This window comes from Centrocercus urophasianus, unplaced genomic scaffold, assembly GCF_019232065.1.
Source record: "Centrocercus urophasianus isolate 14NV4802_14NV808 unplaced genomic scaffold, USGS_Curo_1.0 seq_1236, whole genome shotgun sequence".
NCBI lineage: Eukaryota > Metazoa > Chordata > Aves > Galliformes > Phasianidae > Centrocercus > Centrocercus urophasianus.
The window spans coordinates 1,979-10,814 of record NW_024884405.1 but is presented as its reverse complement, the minus strand read 5'-3'; the positions used below and the strand labels follow the sequence as shown (position 1 = coordinate 10,814).

Here is an 8,836-nt window from a genome sequence, read left to right as displayed (position 1 = left end):
GCTCCTCCCAGTCTGTAGGGCTGCCTGGGATTCCTCCAGCCCAAGTGCAAAACCTCACATGTTGCTTGAACTTCCTAAGCACTCGAATTACAAACCTGAAGCGTGAATCCTTCTTGACAAGATTTTTGGTAGAGTTTGCTTGGCCAGCACGTGGTGCTTTCAGAAAAAAACCACAAAGCCCACGAGTAAGGATGAGGAAACCCCCACGTGCAGCCAGCAGCTGTTTGCTCCTGAGGAAGGCTGAGCTGTGTTACCTTGGGAGGGCTGAGCAGCAGCTGGTGGAAATCTTTTAGCCTCGGTTCAATGCCATGTAAGATGCTGCTATTGACAGTGTAAGACCTTTCAAATCCCTGAGTGTATGAGTCCATCAGTCCTTCCACCCTGTAACAAAGAAAACACAGTCAGGGTTTGAGCAACCCTTACAAAGGTCTCCACTCACACTGCCCACGTTGGTTATTTTCTCTTGAAAACTCACTCTGAATGTGAAGAGAAACTGACAGCCACCGAAGGTAAGTGCATAATCACAGTATTAAGTTATTTGCAAGATGATGTTCACATAATCAAAATTGTGAATGAGATGAGTGGGAAGGCAGAGGAGAAGCTGTCTGCAGGGCTGACAAAGACAAACTGCCGCAGTGCTCTCAGGGCTCTCAAACTTCATAGATATTCAAAGAATAAATTGTGCCAGGGAGTGTTTATAAACATGTGTTAAAAATGGTAACAAGCTCTCCAGAAGTGCACTGAAGGATACTAACCAAGCAGCCGGGCTCCCATCTCTGCTGCTCAGCAGCACACTGTGACTACCAGCAGTTCCTTCCAACCTCAACTGGAGGTCCTTCAACCTCAACTCCTCAACTTCCAGCCTCATGTCGGAATAAGAGAAATGCTTTCATTGCAGTGAGGCACCAACAGCCTCCGTGACACCCCTACGTCTGGAACTCAGGAACCCTCAGAGATGCAGGGCACAAGGCACACAGGATGCAGCATCTCAGCTTTTCAGCCTTAACCAAGGGTGGTGAGGCACTGCAACAGGCTGCCCAAGGAGGCTGTGGGTGCCCCAGCCCTGCAGGCACTCAAGGCCAGGCTGGATGTGGCTCTGGGCAGCCTGGGCTGCTGGTTGGTGACCCTGCACACAGCAGGGGATTGAAACTAGATGAGCATCGTGGTCCTTCTTGCTTTTCAACCCAGGCCATTCTATGATTCTATGAACTGCCTAACAACTTGTCAGCCCGACGCCATCTCCTGTCTGTTTCTCCCCCTGTTCACTCTTCCTGATCTTCCATCACCTCCTTCACTCCTCCTTATTTCCTCCTTTTTAAAGTGAGATTCTCAGCGTCTCCCTTCCTCCCCAGACCTCTCCTTTGCTACATCCTTCATTCAAACTAGATTTGAATGGCTAACATTGTTCTGCTCAGGACTGAAGCTGACTTACCCAGAGCGCCTGGTTTCCAGCAATGTCAGCAGAACCTGCGTTCCATTCACTATGCAATTCTCAGTCTGCTCTCCATCAAACATATTCTTCAGGAGTTGCTCCACACATTCCTGCCTGTTGGTCAGCACAGATTTACACTGTTAGTAACATTCAGCAGCTGCTTTAATCACAAAAATACCCACTTCTGAGTTTTCTTGAGCTGAAGTTTGCACTCAGTAAAGACAGAAATGGCTTTACACGAGGTTTAGGAACTTGCTTCCTCATCACTAAGGCAAGAGCTCCTTATAGACATTGAGACTCCAACCCGAAACCCGGTATCAACAAGGCAAAACTCTTGTTACACACTGGAAGACAACCCAAGTATTAACTTAGTTTGTTTAATTTATGAAAGACAACATGAGGCTATGAGCTCACAGTCCAAAATTATCCACCAGAATCCCAGGAGAAAGGCAAAATGCACTGGAAGCTGACCTGTGTCATCTGCCATTGGCACAGTGGGATCCAGGACCCAGCAGAAGCAAACTGTAAAGAATTTGCTTCTTTTTGTCAGTCTTAGCTTCCGCTCCCTCCAAATATTCAAAGCCATTCACCATTTCTTTGAGCCTTTAAAGCAGGGTAAGATGCCTACCAAAACCTGAGAGTGTCAAGGGAAGGTGGGGGAACCCCCAAGCATAATACTGGCAAATGCTGGAGTCACAAGGAATGACAACAGTGGACTTTTCTGGCATTTAAACACCATTTTGACACTCAAAGACCACCCTGAATTACAAACACGGGGTAACAGCCCACTTTCCTCTCTGCTACCTGCTGCATTCTCTAAGTTACAGACAGGAGGAGCAGGAGGGGTGTGTGACTCTGGCCACGGCTCCCGGTGGCCTTAAGTGATGGTTAATTTACCATTCACAGATGAAAAAGGTCACTGGTAATGGTTGGAAAAACTCCCTGGGAGAAGGCATGAGCCACGTGACAGCTGGGGATCAACAGCAGAGCAGCGTGGTGCAGAAAAGTCACTTCTGCTCAGAATGTTTTTCCTCTGAAATAACGAAGCGGCGTAACGACTTTCAGCAAAGCTCTTTGAAAGAGCAAAACCATTTCTCTTCATCTCGTGGAAAGGCAGGTGGTGAATGAAAATGCGACAGCAACAAAGAAAACCACAGGAGAGGGTGATTGGGAGAGAGAAGGAGGGAGGTGAAGCAGCTGCTGAAGATGCTCTGAGTGCAGTGTGACCCAAAGCTCCACCTGTAGCAACCCCTGTGCAGCCCAGGACCTCAGATGGAGTTCTACCCCAGAAGCTCTCACCATGAGCAGCAGTGTCCTGCCCCAAGCACAGCTCTGTGTCCCTCTGCTGAGCTACTGAGAGAGGAGGAGGTTCACACGAGAAAGGAGAAGACCCAGAGTGAGTGCACCATGGCACACGGTGCAGGCTGTCTGTAAGCAACCCAGCAGAGAAAGGCTCAGCCCACAGCTGAAGGGCTCTGGAGCCATTCAGTCCTGATGAGGTTCAGGCCCTGATCTGAGGTTCAGGCCCTGATGAGGTTCAGTTCTGATGAGGTTCAGGCCCTGATGACGTTCAGTTCTGATGAGGTTCAGGCCCTGATGACGTTCAGTTCTGATGAGGTTCAGGCCCTGATGAGGTTCAGGCCCTGATGAGGTTCAGTTCTGATGAGGTTCAGGCCCTGACGAGGGTTTCCAGGCCTTGAGATATGCAACTGTGGTGATGGATGGATCTCAATCCAATGGTCACAAGTGATGCTCCCCAGGCATTTGTACTAGCCCTGTTTAGTCTCTTCACTGATGATCTGGATGAGGGGGTTGAGATGAGCCAGCTCGTGCCATGGGTGCAGTGGGGGTGGGCTGGGGTCGAACTTGATGATCTCAGAGCTCTTTTCCAACCTTAATGGCTCCATGATTCTATGATTCCATCTACACCAACAATCCCACACTGTGCTACCCGACAACAAACCACCACTCTGGGACAAAAGATCAGGCCTGCCTCGTTTCTGCAGGCACAATCAAGGAAATGAAGCATTTAAGAGCAGCTCCTTACAGAGTCAGGCTTGTATTTCAAGCCTGTGGAAGGTCCAGCACGTCTTTCAGCTGTCAGTGATTGCATGCAGCACATGAGCTGTCTGCACCTCACACACCACCTCAGCCCTCTGTGCACAGAACTGAGCTCCAGATCAGGAGAAGCAGACAGCAGCATCACAGAAATGAGCAAAGCTCTGGGCCAACAAGACTCACAAAGCAGAGTTTTTAAGCCCCACTTACAGGTACTGTCTTATTTCCTTCAAGTCTGTTTCACCTTGTTCCCATAACAAACCTTTAAGTCTAAAGAAACCTTGTTTGAAGTCACGTTTATGTTTGTCCTTACAACAGCCCACAACCACCAGTTTCCAAATGATGGAACTCACTGGATTCCTGTGATCACTGACCTTCATGTAATTTACACGAAATGTGCCAGAAAAGCTCCCAAACCAAAATGACTCTTCTGCTTTTTCCTGTCCAAAAAGGCCTCGAAAGGGATGACAGCTCTGTTCACAAACCCTGCCTGCCAAGCAGAAGCCAGGAAACGACAAAGCCAGTTCTGCACCTTCGTGTCAAAGTCGCACGTGGCACCAATGAAGAAACGTGGCAACGCTAAGAGCTGCCCAGGTGGCTTTTCCCTCAGCTCCCACCACCACCCCTCAGCTCTCCCCACATTCGCTGCGAGACCTCAGCACGCTGACACCGACTGCTTCCGTCTCCAGCTGTGTGCTTCACAGATCAGCAACCCCAACCCTGTGCTACAATCCCAGACATCTCAGCAGAGGTGGCCAAGTGACACCCCAGCTTCGAAGCCACGTTTCATGCTTGGGATAAATGTCAGCAGTTCAGCAAGGGCTTCATGGCGACCTCCCACAGCCGACAGGAAATGACAGCAGCTGGTTTAGCAACGATCCCCTGAGCGCTACTTACGATTCCAGTGCGGTGAGAAGTGGATCAGGCTCAGGTATGTCCTGCAGCTGATTGCTCTGGTCTCTGCTCAATCTTATGATATCACACAGGGTCTGGGAAGCGTTTGATTGCCTCTGTCAATGACACGGAGCACACGGCGGCGTTAGCTTCTCAATTTGTCTCATTCTGGCCGTCAGAGAAACTAATGTGACTGTATGAGTGCTACCACGCTCTGAATTATTCATCTGCTACACGTTAACATTGAATTATTAGAAGCTTTAAGAGATTTCAAAACCTAAGAGAGGATCTTCCTGAGCAGAACAGTGAAGTTCAGTCAGAGATGCCATAAAGTGAGGACTGCATTTCATAAGGTGACGACTGTATTTCAACTTCCTGACCAAGTGCATTAACTTGTGACTTTCAAACACAGCATTTCACCCTTCCTTCTCACTGCCTCCTGCACAAAGAAAACTAAATGATTTCATAAAGCCCTTTACTTTGCAGGACCCACTGCCCACAGACACAAAACACCAGTTCTTGCCATACTCACATCCTCATCCTGGCTTGAATGGATCAGCTCCACAAGTCTCTGAATAATTCTTGCTTCGTTAAGCCACTGGAGGGAAAGGAAGGGAAAAGAAAATCGTTGTATTGCAGCATTCAAAACAAGAGGATCCTTGAGAAGCTTGGCATAACACAGAGTCCTCTCCTTCTATTTCAGAATCAAAGGCATGGAACAATACCTATAGGCACAGGTCACAGAAACCACACAATCACAGGCTGGTCTGGCTTGGAAGGGACTTTAAAAACCATCTGGTTCCAAACCCCCTGTCAGACCGAGATGTCTTTTAGTTACCATCAGAATCCACACCCTGCCAGTGTGGGTTCTAAACTAAAAACTTAAACACCTTTGGAAAATATGATCAGTCACGAAACAGATCAGCCACAAACTCTATCTCATCTGAAGCAGCACAAGCATAACTATCAGCATGCTCTTCTGCTGCCACTTCCTACCCTTACAGCCACTGTTGTTTACACCAAACAGCTCCAACTCTGCCCATGCTGTTATTACAGCTCATCTCCCTGCCCCATCCCACACCACAGACTTCCTCCTATTAACTCAAGCTATCACTTCACCCCAATTCCCCGACCACACGCAAACAAAGCACAACCACCTGCAAGGAACACCTTCCAGTTTCCCTCTTCCCAGTTCCACCTCCAAGCTCAGCTCCTCAGTCCATCTTCAGCCCAGTTCCTAATGGCCTTCACCCCAGGCAAATGGCCGAGTGTGTAACATCACTCACACCAATCACTCACATCCTCCATAATGCACTCTTACTTGCTTTGGAAATGACTGACCAAACCATAATTAGAAGGAAAATAACTCTGGAGGTTTCTGCAGTGATGTTATCTTCCATCAGCTTTCAGATGAGTCACGGAGGAAACCAACAGCTTCCCACCTTCACAAGAAAGCTCTGTGCATCTCCCCTTCAACAGTGTTTTTTATTACCTGGTCACATAGCTTCAACCATCACAGAACTACAGAACAACTTCAGCTGGAAAAAGCCCTCGAGATGAAATCCAGCCAACAAAAGCTCATCCAGTGGAGCTGATCCCTGCCATGCCTCCATGTGTTGCCTCCCCATCTCCATTGCACTGCCAAGGCACCTGTCCATTCCCCATGTACTCACTTGGCCTACAAGCATCCCTTCTCATCTCCACGTGCTTGGATACGCCGAAATCCTTCTTCCAAACCCTAAGCCTCAATCTCCCCATGACAGCTAAGGCAGCTCTCAACTGGCAATTCACCGAAAGGGCAGCGAGGTTCACAGCATCACAGAACTGTAGGGGTTGGAAGGGACCTGCAGAGCTCATGGAGTCCAACCCCCTGCCCAAGCAGTTCCTATAGCAGGTCGCACAGGTTGGCATCCAGGCAGGTCTTGAACATCTCCAGAGAAGGAGACTCCACCACCTCCCTGCACAGCCTGTTCCAGTGCTCCGTCACCTCACTGTAAAGAAGTTCTTGTGCACATTGGTGCAGAACTTCCTATGCTGCAGCTTGTGGCCGTTTCCCCTCATCCTGTCTCCATTCACCACTGAAAAGAGCCCAGCCTCGCCATTCTGCCCCCCACACCTCAGATATTTATAGACCTGGATCAGGTCCCCTCTCAGCCTTCTTTTCTCAAGGCTGAACAGACCCAGTTCACTCAGCCTTTCCTCATAGCAGAGATGCTCCAGGCCCCTCACCACCTTGGTGGCCCTCTGCTGGACTCTTCCCAAGAGATCCCTGTCTGTTTTGTACTGGGCAGCCCAGAACTGCACGCAGTGCTCCAGGTGAGGCCTCACCAGGGCAGAGCAGAGGGGGAGGATCGCCTCCCTCGACCTGCTGGCCACGCTCTGTGCAATGCACCCAGGATGCCATTGGCCCTCTTGGCCACAAGGGCACACTGCTGGCTCATGGCAACCTGTCGTCCACCAGGACACCCAGGTCCCTCTGTGCAGAGCTCCCCTCCAGCAGCTCATCCCCCATCCTGTACCGCTGCGTGCCATTATTCCTCCCCAGATGCAAGACTCCACACTTGCTTTTGTTGAACCCCATCCGGTTTGAGATGTGTCCCCTGGTGACATCAAACCTGGTGATCCGGTTTGAACCTCATCTGGTTTCTTGCTGCCCAGCTCTCAGCCTGTCCAGCTCTCGCTGAATGGCAGCACAGCCTTCAGCCAATCCTCCCAGCTTCATATCGTCAGCAAACTCGCTGAGGGTGGCCACCATCCCCTCATCAAGGTCACTGATGAAGATGTTGAACAAGGACCCAGCACCGACCCCTGGGGGGCAACACTGCTCACAGGCCTCCAACCAGACTCTGCACCGCCAACGACGACCCTCTGCGCTCTGCCACTCAGCCAGTTCTCAACCCACCTCACTGCCCACTCGTCCATCCCACAGCTTTGTTATAAGGATGGCGTGGGAACTGAGGTTAATGAGAATCTCCTCATTTCTAACTTAAAACAACCAGAAAAGAAAAAAAAAGCACAATAAAACCTGCCCAGCAATGCCTCCAGCAGCCCCTCTAACAATGAGACTGCTCACCCCTGTGCTAGGGCTGCATGCTTCGTTTTCATCACCACTTACACAGCCCAGATTCTGACTGCAATCCCTCTGTATTCCCACAACAGGAACACACCGTGTGACTTTGAGAATGAAAACTTACATTCCTTTTTCCTGCAGGTTTCCTTTCTTCATGCATTGGCTTCTGTAGATGTGGCATAGTGGTATTTCAGCCTATTCTTACTGCATGCAGAATCCCTGCCACACCAATCTCTGCTATCACAGGAACTTTTACCCCCTTACGAGTTCCAAAGTCCAGGGGTTGGCTGTAATGGGGGGCAGGCAGGGATGGGGGGCCTGGAGGCACTGCTAGAAACTGCAAGGACTCCCAGATCAGGGCAGCCAGAGTGGTGATGTGCAGGATGTGCAAAAGTGCTGAGAAGACAATGTTATGAATTTCAGCAGGATTTTTTTTTTGGAAAAGCTCAGTGCTCCCTGGATCATCATTTTGCATGGAAGAAAGGAGAGTCAGGCACTGCACAGGAGTCAGATGGAGGTTCCCATCCTGGAAGCTGGCATCGGAGGAGAGAACTCTTCCACCTCCATGGTGATATTATCACTAAAAATCAACCCTGGGGAGCAGTTCTGCTAAAGCTCTTCATTGAAGATTTAGAAAAAGACCTTAGCAAGTTCAGGAACTTACAATTGTAGAATCACAGAAGAGACCTTTGAGATCACGTCGTTCCGACTCCTTGCTATGGGAAGGGACACCTTCCACCAAACCAGGCTGCTCAAAGCACCACAGCATCAACTTGGGGGGCAGGAGCAGACATGCAGGAGGGGAGAGCCATCACCCAGAATGACCCAAACCAAGTGGAGAAGGTGGAGGAAACCTCAGCAAGATCAACAGAGGTAAAAAGCATCGAGGATGGAATAACCCCAACAGCAGGAGCGAGGGTCAGGAATCGCCTGGGCTGCTGTGGGAGGTGCCAGGATGGGACAAGAGCCCCAAGATGTCCAAGGGAAATTCCAACTTGATGCCAGGGAAAGAAATCTCCACAAAATGCAGTGAAACAGTGGATGAATGCCTGGATATGTCTCTCCTCTCAGAGATATTGGAGACTCAGATGGACAAGGCCACGAGCAATCAGCTCAGAGGTGGAAGCCGACCTCTGCAGGGAGCATCCAACCCATCCAATCAGCCAATGCTGAGAAGAGTCCATTGGATCAGGACTTCAACAACGCTCCTTCTTCTGAAACCTGCTGAAAATACACCTGGTAACAGCATGACTTTGGCTTGGCTATTCCTCACGAATCACAGCACCAACAACAGCACACAGCAGCATTTGTTGTGTGCTACCATGGCTGCCCGCATCAATCCCCGATGGAAAGGCTGCACGATGCTCCAGGTGCAAGAGGTG

The 8,836-nt window shown here is 49.9% G+C and overlaps 1 long non-coding RNA gene across 1 annotated transcript; it reads right to left on the bottom strand.

Annotated features, from left to right (window-relative positions):
• Positions 1 to 116: 116 nt before the first annotated feature.
• On the bottom strand, positions 117 to 5,017 carry LOC122156495. The gene is made up of 4 exons (XR_006167509.1): positions 4,917 to 5,017; positions 4,388 to 4,500; positions 1,433 to 1,546; positions 117 to 381 (listed from the first exon to the last, which is right to left on the bottom strand). It is a non-coding gene; the product is annotated as an uncharacterized LOC122156495 (long non-coding RNA).
• Positions 5,018 to 8,836: the final 3,819 nt, after the last annotated feature.